The sequence below is a fragment of the Chiloscyllium plagiosum genome, chromosome 12, assembly GCF_004010195.1.
Source record: "Chiloscyllium plagiosum isolate BGI_BamShark_2017 chromosome 12, ASM401019v2, whole genome shotgun sequence".
Taxonomy (NCBI): Eukaryota; Metazoa; Chordata; class Chondrichthyes; order Orectolobiformes; family Hemiscylliidae; genus Chiloscyllium; species Chiloscyllium plagiosum.
In genome coordinates this window covers 44816706-44830951 of record NC_057721.1, presented here as the reverse complement: position 1 = coordinate 44830951, position 14246 = coordinate 44816706, and the positions used below count along the sequence as shown (strand labels likewise).

General features: G+C 40.7%; 1 long non-coding RNA gene and 1 gene segment (V, D, J or C); one reads left to right on the top strand and one right to left on the bottom strand.

Moving 5' to 3' along the window:
- LOC122555190 overlaps positions 1–14246 on the top strand; it is a 181835-nt gene that overhangs the window by 43923 nt on the left and 123666 nt on the right.
- LOC122555193 lies at positions 2562–9865 on the bottom strand. Its single transcript, XR_006313205.1, has 4 exons — positions 9602–9865; positions 9394–9506; positions 7589–7888; positions 2562–2660 (listed from the first exon to the last, which is right to left on the bottom strand). It is a non-coding gene; the product is annotated as an uncharacterized LOC122555193 (long non-coding RNA).

The window sequence follows — 14246 nt, the reverse complement described above, 5'->3', positions numbered from 1 at the left end:
GTGCCTTCTCCATTGAAAACATACACAAAATGTTGGTTCACCCTTCCAATCATTTCATTAGTTCCCATTTTTTCCGCATTCTTCCCCCTGCCAGTGGAACATGCTCACTTTCCGCTTTCCCTTTTCAAATTCTGGTAGAAAGTCTTACGATTTGTTTTTATATTTTTACTTAGCTTTCTCTCATATTCTAAATTCATCCAGTTTTTTTTTGTCATTCTTTGTTTTAGAATTCCGTCTCAATTTAGATAATAAAATCATAAGACATAGGAACAGAAGCAGGCCATTCAATGAGATCATGACTTTTCTGATAACTCTCAAATCTACTTTCCTCACACTTCCCTCACTTCCTTTATTAATTAAAAGCCTGCCTGTCACAGCCTTGAGTATATATAGCCTCGATATTCCACTGTGGCAAAGAATTCTACAGCCTCATTACCCACTGAGAGAAGAAATGTCTCCGCATCTCTGATCTATCTGTGTGATCCGTTATCCTGAGATCATACCCTCTGGTTCTAGACTCTCCCAAAAGGCGAAACACTCTTCTTGCATCTACCCTGTCAAGTCTCCTAAGAATGTATATGTTTCATTAAGGTTATCTCACATTCTTCTATATTCCAATGAGTACAGGCACAAACTATTCATCTTCACTACATAACATAGTCCCTTCATACTTGATATCAGCCTAGTGAACTTTCCCTGAACTGCCCCCTAAGCCAGTACATCTTTCCATAGATAAGGGAACCAAAACTGTTCACAACATTCAATCTGTGATCTGTCTCGTGCCTTGCATAATTTTAGCTAAATCTCCCTATATTTATTCTCCATCCCCTTTAAACTAGAGGCCAAAATTTCACTTGTCTTCCCTGTTACCTGCTCAACTTGAGTGGTAGCTTTCTGTGATTCATGGACAAGAACTCTCAAATCCCTCTGTTCCATAACTTTCTACAGTTCTTAACCATTTAAATATTATTCAGCTCATCTGTTCCTCTTGCAAAATTTGATAACCTCACATTTATGCACATTATATTCCATTAACCAACTTCTCACCCACTTGCCTAGCCTGTCTATATTCCTTTGCAGACTCTTTGTGTTTTCCTCACCATTTGCCTTCCCACCTATTTTTGTGTCATCAACGAACTTGGCTTTAGTGCATTCACTTTCCACAACCATGTCACTAATTATATTGTTAATAACTCTGACTTAGGACTAATCTTTGTAGTATTGTGCACTTTTTCTTTCAATTTAATATTATCTTAAACTTCCTTACTGGTACACAGATTTTTCATTCTTCTCCAAAATGCTTTCTCACTGAAATGTATCTTTGCTGATAATGATGAAAGATGTATTAAATGTCTACCACTGCATCGATGTTGTCCTATCCTTTAACGTAATCTCTCAATTCAATCTGGCCAGTACCGCTTTCACACTTTTGCAATTGCCTTGATTTAAGTTTCAAACATTAGTCTTCAACCCACTTTGGTCATCCTCAAAATGCAAACAAAATTTTATCATGTTTTGACCTTGGCTTCCTGGAGCCTTGTTTACAATCAGAACAATAGTCAGTCTTCTGTCATTGCACCTTATGAGTTCTTGAATAACTTTTCTCTCTGGTTGACTCTAGAACATGCAGCTCTATGAAACTGCCCTGAGACCATTACATGAACTGATATTCCACGCTGCCTTGCCAATTTCATTAATTCAATCTCTGTGTAGATTTAAATCATCTTTGATTATGCTGATAACTTTTGCAGAATTCCCCATTATATTCAAGTATATTCTATCCTACAGTACAGTTATTATGATCTGTAAAATACTTCCACAAGGCACTTCTTACATTTACTGTCTATTATTTAGACCAAAGCTGATTCTGCACCTTTAGTGCAAATGTTATCTTTTTACTGTGTACTAAATTCGTTTTTAATTAACACAGTTACCTCAACACCTTTTCTGAGCTTCCTGTCCTTTTGAAGTATCTTGAAGCTTTTAATATATAGGTCCTAGTCTTGCTCATGCTGTGGTCGTATCTCTGTAATTGCTATCAAATCATACATATTTCTTCCTGTATGACATTTTGTTATGAATGCATTCAGATACAGAGCTTTTAGTTCTGCCTTTTACGCAAAAGCAGGCCTTATTTGATGATGCAATCTTAAATGTTAAGTTTCTTGCCACACTGATTATCACTACCCATGTTAATACCTTGTGCTATTGCCTTGTCAGTTTCCTTAAATTTACCACATCTCCCATCATTTGATCTATCTTCCCCAATCTCCACTATTTGGCTCCACTGCTCTAGTTATATAACTCATCACTTGAAATAATCTTGACACTGACAAACAGTTTGAGAGTGGCATTAGGACCAATGACTCCTGCACTTTGTCTTTTCCTGCTCTCCTAGATGGCTAACTATCTGTTATCCTGAGCTCTTATTGCCTGTGGAATATAAATTTTTCCAATGGTTATTTTTGTTAGAATTATTTCATGTAATACTTATGCACTATTTTCAATGCAATATATTCAGCCATTAAAAAAAAGACTGCATTTTATTTGATTACCTTTTCCATTCTTCTGTTTATAGCATTGACTCTTTGTGATCCAAAGACAAAACGGTACAATAAGGATAAGACTCAGCAGGCCGAGGTAATAATACTTAGAAAAACCTTCAAATCACAATTGAAACAATTCAAGCCATTAATAATAATTAATTACAAATAAGATCAAGAATGGCTACACAATATGCAATACTTTGAAATTCAAATGTTCAATTATATTCTCTAACCTACATGTTAAATCAGAAATATACTTATTATCTGTCACTTGAATTTTTTGATATAAACTCTTTGCTATAAATTCTGTGCCTTACAACTGTGTCCTCCACAACCACCTGATGAAGGAACGGCACTCCGAAAGCTAATGCTTCCAATTAAACCTGTTGGACTATAACCTGGTGTTGTGTGATCTTTAACTTCGAAGTTTTTGAATTGACTTGTCTGTGTGAAATGGATAAATAGGTTTCATCCAATAGAATGCCATGAAGGAATGATGCCAAAATTAGTTCCAGTTGTGTAACAGTAATATTACATGCATTATCCCATTTCTACTAAAATTTCCTCAAAAAGTGTAGAAATTATTTATTTATTGAAGGACAAGCTCCATACTATCATTGGGTCTTTATCATTACAGTCATGCTATTCATGAGTGGTTTTGTCACTGCCTGAAGGGAAGTCACATCTCACTGTATCAGCATATAGAATCATGTCACTGAGGTAAAGGGGAAATGTTACCCTTTAATGTATTGTGAAAATAGTTATGCACAACAGCCTAAGAGATATTCTTACAGTATTTTCAATTTTCACTGAATAGCTATACAGATTAAGTAAAAATAACTTTTAAAACTGTCAGCCTGCTAAACTTCCATTCTCTAAACTCTTCGTGACCACTAACAAGTTTTCCAAGGTGAGATACAAATAAACAAATCATCCATGTATATTTGCATGCAGAAAACTGATGTTTAGCAACCTTTACTGAACCCATTCCTCTTTTTCCACTGCAGTTACACAGGCTGGAAGTGGACCATGTAAATTGAGCACCCTATTTAAATTATTGGCAATTTCAAACTTACTTCATGATGTGCCTCCATTACTTTTCTTCCCAATCCCTCCTCCAATTAAAAAGCATACGAAGGAACTGCAGATGTTGGAAATCAGAAACAAAAATAGAAATTGCTGGAAAAACCCAACAGGTCTGGCAGCATTTGTGGAGAGGAATCAGAGTTAACATTATGGGTCCAGTGACCCTTTTTCAGAACTCATCTAATACACTTGTTGAAATACAGCTGTACTGTTACCAATGCTGCCTTTTTAAAAATGATTTGTAATATTTTGTTTTCAATACAGACATGGTAACTATTAATGTTTCAAGCTGACAGTTACTATTATTAACGGCCAGTTGTGTTCAAAAAGAAAACTTAAAACTAGTTGACTTATATTGGACATTGCCAATATAATTGATCATTTAATTTGAAAGTTGAAATTGGAGACAGTCGAAACCAATACAATTAAAAGACAGAACTAGGATCAAAAGATTAATTATTTAATTCTTTATGAGATCCAAACAGGAGGTGATCAACTAAGAAAGGCTTTTTGAAGTTTCTGATAGTCACATTTCTAGGTGTGTTTATTTTATGGTTCCTCCCAACAAAGTTACTTATGACAAATAAGCTGCAAAAATACTGATGTTTACATTTGTATTTTCATGAAAAGGTATTTGGAGCATGTATGATCGGTACTTCACAAAACACAAAGACCCCTTCTCTCACTAAGCAGTTGTGGCCTCTGTGAGATTATAAGGGTATTACTTACTGTGAAATACCAATAATTTTTATTTCTGAATGTTAATTGCTTCCGTTACAGAATTGCCTGGATTTGGAAAGAGAATAGGTTGGTGGTATGATGTATTAAATTTGATTTTTTTAGATGTGATTCAGTGTTACATTTTGACTGATAATACTTTTGGGAGGTGCTTCAAGTAGTTTAGTGAAATAAAGGCGCTGGGTAAATATTGTTGAAAATAAAGTTCATGCCTTCAGGCTTCACATCCATCTTCTGTAATTTCTAAATCATCCCTGTTACTGTTTATTTGTACGTGATTGATAGAGCTACAGATTATTAGGACAAGCCACTTCCCTAACCAACACAGTCTTGCAACTTCATGACAAGTGACATACATTTAGGACCAACATATCTGCTTTTTTTTTGTTGATCAGCTTTTTTTAGTCTTTTTGATCTGGCAGTTATTTTAATGGCAGCACAAAATAGCAATTTTTTAACAAGATTGGTTTCAAACTGCATACTGTGGAGACAGAAACCATCCAGGCAGCCTCCAAGAGGGAATAATTTACTACAGCCCATATTAATGCATTTTATAATTCCTCCTCTCCAAACTTCTATTCCCAAATAAGGCCCTATAGTCCTGCTCTCTCATTAGAGAATGATGGCTCTCATTAGTGTTCTGATGAAAGATCACCACCTGCAATGTTGGAATCCCTTTCCAGAGACGCTACCTCATCTTCAGAAATTGCCAGCATTTTCTACATTCATATCAGATTTCCAGCATTTTGGTTCTGGAGTGGTGCATTCTGTAGTCTGCTGAGCGAGGATGACACTGTTGCCTTGGTGTACACCAAAAACACATTGTGCCACAACCAACTAGTGCCAGTCTATAGCTAGGCCCGGCACACTCATTCTCCAAGAGTTTTAAATTGGTCATGAATTCCCTGTTCCAAGCTTCTGCCTGACATGCAAATCCAATGCGCCGACCCTCATTAGTATTTGGCTCATAGCGGTTTTCAAAGGTGCTGATGGATCGTAGCTCCATTTGTACGTTTTCAATCTATCCCCTCGCTGTTTCTTTGACAATCGTTCCCTTAAATATCAAGATCATGGCCAGGGATATTTCTTTCTCTCAGTCTTTTTTCAAAAAGGTGAAGTTTGGGAATCCGGGTGATAAGCTTACTGCCTGAGCTTTAATGAGCAGGAATAGGAGCGACACTGTGGGTATGGACTGAACGGGTTTCCTTTTCTTGTGGCTACGATCCTGCATCTAAAATCCCAACCGGTCTGTGGTAATGAACCAAAGAAACCCATGTGAGTGGGGATTTATAGATGGTCTAATCTCCACCCGTCCAGTGACAGTGGTGTAATAGGAGCTGTGATCACTGCCTGTACACACCTAGAACAGAGTGAAGCGGCGGGATGATGTCAATAGCCTATCGCCCAGAGAATATAACAGGTTCATTCTATTCACACGCTCTGGGAACCTGCCAACCGGCTAAATGGCATATGGCTGTTGAAGGGAATCATAAATGGGAGCGCAGGAGGAGGCCATTCGGCCCACTGCTTGTGTCGCCGTGATAGTTTGATGGAACGTTCTCCCATTTCCCTGTAATTCCCGCCTTTCCTCTGTATTCCTGTCTGGCCTGAAGTCATGGTCACTCTGTCAGCATCGCAGCGGTCCTGCTGAATGAACTGGGTCAATGTGGAACTGCTGACATCTGTTACAGAGTTGTAATTCCCCCTCTGGTTTGTGCTGTATAAACGCTGCCTGTTCTGTATCCAGCGGCTCCTTTTCTCTTCATTCCTGAAGCCAGAATTACTCTTCAGTCAATGCTGACATTTCACTGATTTGGAGATGCCGGTGGTGGACTGGGGTGGACAAAGTTAAAAATCACTCAACACCAGGTTATAGCACACTATTGGCACACTAGCTTTCGGAGCGACGCTCCTTCTCAGGTGGTAGTCACTCCGAAAGCTAGTGCTTCCAATTAAACCTGTTGGCTATAACCTGGTGTTGTGTGATTTTTGACGTTTCACTGAGCCGCCTGGTGTGGAAGCAGGGAGCGATTCCGCACTGGAAATGTGGCTTCGAAAGGAGCTCTGACACCGCTCGGTGTGAAAACAAAGGGTTGAAACTAGCTCGGAATCGCCTTCTGTTTTTAATGTTTCTCAAGGTTATTGTGTGCTCTAACAGAGCGACTGAAGCGAACCCACCTGTTCGACTGAATTAAAGTCCATAAAAAGAAATGTTGGAAGTTAATTCGAGAGCAGAGTTAAAAATCACCACACCAAGTTATAGTCCAACAGGTTTACTTGGAAGCCAAGCTTTCGGAGCGCTGCTCCATCATCAGGTGGTTGTCCGATGAAAGACCTGGTGTTGTGTGATTTTTAACTTTGTACACCCCAGTCCAACACCGGCATCTCCAAATCGATTCTAGGGCGGTTACGATGTGCAACGCGAAAGGTCAATGTTTGAGATTTCCAACTCCGGCTCCCCAGCCGATGGGCTGTTTTTGAGGAGAAAGTGAGGTCTGCAGATGCTGGAGATCAGAGCTGAAAATGTGTTGCTGGAAAAGCGCAGCAGGTCAGTCAGCATCCAGGGATGCTGAAAGAAGAAGGGCTTATGCCCGAAACGTCGATTCTCCTGTTCCCTGGATGCTGCCTGACCTGCTGCGCTTTTCCAGCAACACATTTTCAGCGATGGGCTGTTTTTGCCAATTTCCATTCACATCATTATTTCCGATAACTACCAATAAATTCAGCGTTAGCGTTGTGTTAATTTTAATGGAATTTAGAGTGCCTTCTTTTTTTGCTATACGGCTAACATACTGCACTGCATAGGGCTGCTAATCGAGAGAGCCAGGTAATGACCCGGGATTCGAATCCTGCCTGGGCAGTTGGTGGAATTTGAATTCAAGAAAAACAAAATCTGGAATTAAGAGTCTAATGAGCATGTACCGATTGTAGGAAATCCCTATGTAATGGCCTTTCGGGAGGGAAAGTGTTATTCTTACCTGGTCTGACCTACATGTGACTCCAGACCTACAGCAAAGCGGCTGACTCTTAACTGTCCTATGGACAATTAGCCATGGGCAATTAATGGTCAGACATCCACATCCCGTAAACGAATAAAGGACTCTTTCCCGTTATTCCATCTCCAATACTGCGTGTTTTATAATGGAATTGTTAATTTTCCAGTCCCTTGGCTGTAACTGGGAGTACTGTGGTGTGGTCAGTATTAGTGAGGCACCTACCTGGACTGTCTCTGAGCCTTGTCCTCACTGACCCAGTGAAGGTCCTGTGCTGAATGTGACAGGAGACGGTGGCTCCCTGCTCCCGCTGGGGCCTTGCAATCCGCAGCCGGGAGCTCAGGTTGTAACTGCTGTCCGTGTTTACTGTCAGCGAGCCCGGCTCCTCCTGATAGGAGACATCCCCCTCAACAATCCAGGAAATGGTCAGACCCCTCGGGAAAAATCCCGCAGCCAAACAAGTCAGTGTCTGAATCCCAACACCTTCATTCTGGGGATCCGCAGTCAGATAGATTTCAGGTTTCGCTAAATAAACACATCAAAACAACACACATTGTGTCAATCTTCATTGTAGCAAATAGAAATCGACAGGTAGCAAGGAGAGGGATGATTAAAACAGCGTGAAACTTGGATACTCAATGGGACAGTGCAGAATGGGTTTAATAAATTGTACCCCGATTACCAAATCACCGACCCAAGGAGAACAGACCCCTCCTAACAATGTGGGTTAGAATGAGAGCCCGGGAGCCTCAATCAGTTTCGTCCCGACACGTGCTCGGGTTGTGGTTTTTTTTTGGAGCAGTATATTCCAGGTAATGATAAACATTTTTCCCAAAATCATGTTCGTTCTATTTGGTAATTGACTTGTTGGAAATCGGATCTTTCGCTGTTAGAGTTCAGTTTAGAGAGCTTTGTCTTTGGGCGGTTTTCTTCAAGCTAAATGTTGAAAAGGATCCGATAGAAAAGCAGGTGCTGCTGGTGGGTGGTTAATGTGAGATTAAAGGTAAACCCCGGGCAGACCCTGTGCTCCCACACAACATCCCAGTCTGGGCTCTATCTCTGTGATTCTAAGCACTGTTTCTGTTTCCTTCTCTCACACATTGAGTTATTTCACTCTCCCTTCATCTTCTCAGAGAAAGCTCACTGCACAGAACCAGGCCATTTGGCCCATCGTGGCGAAAGTGAGGACTGCAGATGCTGGAGGTCAGAGTCAAGATTAGAGTGGTGCTGGAAAAACACATCAGGTCAGGCTGGAGCTTCAGTGAGCCTGACGTGAAGGGCTTTTGCCCGAAACGTCGATTCTCCTGCTCCTCGGATGCTGCCAGACTTGCTGTGCTTTTCCAGCACCACTCTCACCTTGACATTTGGCCCATCGTGTCCTTATTCGGAAACCCTGAGAAATGTTTCTCTTCAGAATGTTGTCCCATTCTCTTTTGAAATTCATGATGAAATCTGTCTCTGTCCCAGTCCGGGGCAGTGCGGGTAAAACCGAGCCCATATGTGGCCTCTATTTCTGAGGATATTCAGTGTAACTCTGTACCGCTTGGTTTGGGAGATGGGGATAGACTCTCCCTGTCTATTCTGTCCAGACACTGCATCAGCAGCAAAACATTGCGGATTCTGGGAACACTCAGCAGGTCAGGCTGTCTCTGGGCACGGCTCAGATAAACGACTTTGATAAACTGTTCAACTATTAAACCTCCAACTTCTTCCAGTTCTGACCAACCTGAGCCATGACCTGTTTCTCTCTCTCTCTCTCTCTAGATGCAGCCCTTCCTGCTGAATATTTCGGATCTTCCACAATTACCTTGGATGGTCAGTGTTGTTCCATTTCCCTGGAAGTATTTCCAGGGCCGAGGTCTCTCTCTGAGAACCACACAGCGGTAAGTGTCAGAATCATTTACCATCAGCTCCCGGATAATGAGGAAACTCTCTGACACTGACACACGGGAGCTGTTTTCCAGGAAATTCCAGGATCTGTTTCCGCTGAAGTCAGGATTGTCTCTTGCCCGACACCAATAATATCTCACCAGCTCTGCCCGCTCCTCTCCCGGTATCAGGCTGCAGTTGATCCGAGCTGTCTGCCCTCTCAGGAGGGAGAGAACTGGAGGAGACTCAATCACTTTCAGAGGGACAACAGGCCCTGGAACATAATGTGACAACAAATGGGAACATCAACTCCACAGAGCCCGAGTCTAACTGCAATGACTGCTCCCTGGAACCAAAGGCAAGCCTTACCTAAGAGGAAGAGCCAGAGCCTGAGACCTGAGCCCATGTTCCTGAGGATGACGCTGTCTCACTGGTTACTTGGAGCTGTTGGTCATTGTGCAGGAAATTCAGGTCGCAGCGAGCTTGGTGCGGGTGGACCGCGCACTGACTCACATCACACTCACTGCTGCTCACAGACAGAAAGGAATAGCAACACTAAACCGGTCAGTGCCAGGATATTCACTGCTTCTGTGCAATAGCAATTTAAGTTCCCCTTCATGTGCAAACCAACAAATCCTACACCACGGTTTACAGGAGATTAAAGTGGTATCGTTTAATTTTAAATTAACAGATAGATTCGCTCCAACCTAACATAGTAAATATCCTTAAAAAATCGAAATAAGTACATCTAAGAACCACATGAATTTTAAATAGTGTATCTTGTCTAGAATTCAGGTAATACTGAGAAAATCTGCAGTTAGTTCATGAAATCCCTGAAAGCAGCGAGATGTTAATGATGAATATTGGGCCTGAATATGAATTTTGATCGGTGTGTGCAGGTTCCAATTTTACGAATATTTTCACGACCATTTTCTTCTAGTTCCTCTTCAATTTCGTTTCTCGATTCACTCCTGATGTGGGTATCACCGGCAAGGCCTGCAGTTTTGTCGCTCTCTACTTGTCTTTGATAAGGTGGTGGGGAGTTACCACCCTGAACTGCTGCAGTCTTTGGCAAGTTGATACACCCAAGGTAGGGGAGGACTGGCAACATTCTCCCCCCTGTGCCAGTGAAGGAATTGCGGGATAATTTCAAGTCAGTTGGCGTGTGACTTGGAGGGGAATTCGCAGGAGATGTAACTGCTGGCCTTGATCTATTTGGAAATCATGACCTATGGAGCCAAAGTAAGCTATTACGATGTATCTTGGCAATACTGCTGCTGTGGTAGAATGTGTAAGTTGTGGGTGGTCTACTCATCAAATGAGTTGCTTTGTCCTGGATGGTATTGAGTTGAATGTGCTTTATTGAGCTGCACCTACCCATCTAGTGGACAGGCTTTCGGGCGTCAGCAGGTGAGTTATTCCCCGCAGGCTGTTCTACCCCCACTCTGGTTTTTGCAGTCATAGTATTTAGATGATGAGTACAGTTCAGTTTTTGGTTAATGGTAAACCCGATCCCCTCCCCCACCCCGACAGTATTTCTGTCCACGACAAAAGGAATCAATTTGTTTTTGTAACAACCCAAACAGAAAAAGAAACTACTTCCTCCAAGATGTAAATGAAATTAGAAATCAAAACCTAAACTTTCCAGGGTTAATGAAACTGGTTGTCATCAAATAAGATTCCACTTTAAATCGTTTACTGTACCAGTCAAACTAAAATTAACAGTTTCAGAAGGAACTAAGGCACGGTGGTCAATATGAGCTATAAATTATACAGGAAATATCAGCTATGACACCTATATGTCCTAGATTTATGAGGCAGTCCACACTTCAGATATAGCACTAATCTGAACCATCAAGAATCTCAAAGTAGTGAATCACAACAAGTTGACTTCGGGCTCCCTTTGTTTCTAGCATTTAGTCGAATCCCCAGCAAACAGCAGCACCAAACCAATCGGAGTTCCATGGGTACAACACTGAGCAAAATAGTTCATGTCTGTGGCAACACTTCAACTTTACTTATAGTGGTCTTGATGGGGGTAGACCCATCAACATCGACTTCAAGTAAAAGAAGCAGCTTCAGCAACTGCCAGTTTTCCCAATCCCAATTCCTGAATGCAGCCTCCCTCTTTAGTTTGTCTAGCCAACATCTGGCCTCAGCATCTAAGCTCAGATGTGTCCTGGTCCTATTACAGTACTTGACGGCAACCAGTTTCATTTTCCAAAGAAACCTTAGGTTTTGATTGCTAATCTCATTTGCATATTGCAGAAAGTTGTTTCTTTTTCAGTTTGGTTTGTCACAAAAACAAATCTTAAATTCTTAGATTCCATCACACTGTCCAGACAGCAAACTGTCCCAATTTTTATCTCAGTTCCTTTCTTCTGCCTCCTCAAAATGACATTGATTTCTAAATTAAACCTGTTTTTCTTGGAAAGAGAACATGACAATACAACGAGGAACAGGACTATAAAGTTACATTTTAATTATAATTTCAGTGAAAGACGGTCATTTCGTTTTTTTTCCTGGATTTCACCGGCTCTCTACTAAAGGTGCGTTGAGGAATGTTTAAACACACATTTCTTGCCATCGATCAGGCACGTAAAAAAGATTCTCCCCACAATGTCTGGAGTAACATTAATCTGTTGGTGACAAAGAGTAGTTTGCCTGCATCAGTATGCAATAAATCAAACGGACGGTGTCAAAATAGATTCTGAGATCTTTAAAGTCTCGTGTCACATGCTACGATATAGTGACGATAGCATAACAATGCCTCCTAAAGATATACGAATATACTGACCATGAAACAGCCCCCTTGTTCCAAACACGAAAGTATCCTAAACAAATAAACATTGTTGTACAAAGCCAAATGTTCTCAGTTTGATCATTATGCAAACAGTTAAAACAGACTTTTCAAGATGAGCAATTCAATTTTTGGTACAGTACAGTATTACTCAATAAAGACACATCCATGAATACTCAATTAAATCAGAAAAATGCTGGAGAAACTCAGCAATCCTGGCAGCATTTGTGGAGAGAGAAACAAAATTAAAGTTTCGGATCCAAGTGACTGATCTTCAAAATCCATACTCAATTAATACACAAGTTCTGTGCGTCCAAATAACAATTTAAACTTCGATATAGCTCTGAGAAACATTTCCTCTTATAAGACCAATCATTATCAAGGGAGCATAGATTCAAGGTAAAGGGGGTTTGGGAGGGATTTAAGGAAGAATATTTTCACCCAGCATGTGGTGGGTATCTGGAATACATTACCTGGAAGGCTGGTAGAGGCAAGTACCATTACAAAATTTAACAAGTATCCAATAATAAGATCATAAGAAGTAGGAACAAACCAAATGTTGCTGTCATTTAACATTACCACATAATCATATTATCCAAGTTTTCTCCACCACTGTCTTCACACATGAATGATGTGCTGTACATCAGTTTGAGTTAGCCTCTGTTCCTTAATGGTGTAATACCATGATCAGTAATAACTTTGCATTATCTGGGCTGGTTACGTATTCTAGAAATCTTTGTGGTTATCCAAGTACGTGTATTTGTATTTCTAAGTTGTACTCTGTCCAGTGCTCAGTTGAGGTAGCCCTCTAATTGCTCATTTGTCATGTGTCTCTTCTATTCCCGAATGCCTCTGAAAAAAAAATCTTGTATCTGGGAATGGCTTGACAATTGGTTGCTGGGCAAGTTCATTCACACTGGCATTTGAGCCTAAGTTGTATTAAAGTTGTAATGAAATTGCTATTTTAACAAGGTTATGTGTCCTTGGCTTTTTTTATTCAGAAAGGTCGTAAACAACACAGACTCCGAAAAGTCTGGGGCTGAAGGGTTTTAGGGACAATTGATATTAGCTAATAGATATTGCCCCAGGCAGAAGTCTTCCAAGTTTTTTAAAATTAAAAATACACTTGTACAAAGAAAGGGGAGTGGCCAGTTCTCCCAGATCAGCTTTTTTCTGGTTTGGTTTTTCAGCAGTAGTGTGGAAAAAGCTGCAGAACCCAGAGAAGCAGGTCTGGGCTGATACTCCCTCTCTGACTTCTCTCCAGTAAGGACCTGTGTTTGATTTTACCTTTTGTGCCAAGAGACGTTCATGGGGATTGTTGCAAGTATTTGGAACAGCATCATTCAATTGGGATGATCCGTTGGTTTTTTTGGAGAGGTTAAGTTATTCGGTATTCTGTTGTTTGTGTTGCATTCAGTAATCTTGTTGTTGTAGGTAAAACAATGCACAAATTCAAATTTAGCAGTGAATCAGACACAGTTTATTTAACAAGAGCTTTGGGAGCAGCGAGGTCATCCCAAATGTAGGTTTTGACCAAGCTATCTCTCCAATTACAAAATTCAACGCCCTTTATATCTTTGAGTTACAGCAAAGCTTACAGTTTCAGTCATGTAATTAGTTCTTCAGACAGAAAGTCCCATGGCTGTCATCTGAGCAGTTTTCGGTCTGCTGAAACTGCAGCAACTGGTTGTTTTGAGTTTGTGGTTTTATTTGGTAATGGTCCACTTTTGTCTGCTCCTGCAGCAGTCAGCACTTTAGCAATGATTTAGCACAAATTGCACAAAATTTACTCAACAATCCTAGCATGCTGTACTTCAGTTGAAATAAATTCTGTTTTGTTTAAAACTAAGTGATTTGACCAATGGCATTTCTTCTGGAATATCAACCTTACACCTGCTTAAACCAACTAGCAAAGTTAGGGGCTGGGCCACCTTCTTGAAATGTTTTGAGGGATCTGGCCTGGTCCATAACAAAGTTGGGAAATCCTTTTCCATTGGGGGTGGTGTTGCACAAAACTACAGCCATGCAAAAACTTTGCTCTGCAGGCTGGAGATATTTTTGGAGATTCTCTCTCCCACTAGGTTGTTTATTTGTCCACCACTATTACCAGTTGGATGTGGCAGGACTGCAAGGCTTAGATCTGATTTGTTGGTTGAGCAATTGCTTAGCTGTTTTGCTGTTAAGATGTTAGACACACAAGTGGTTCTGTTTTTG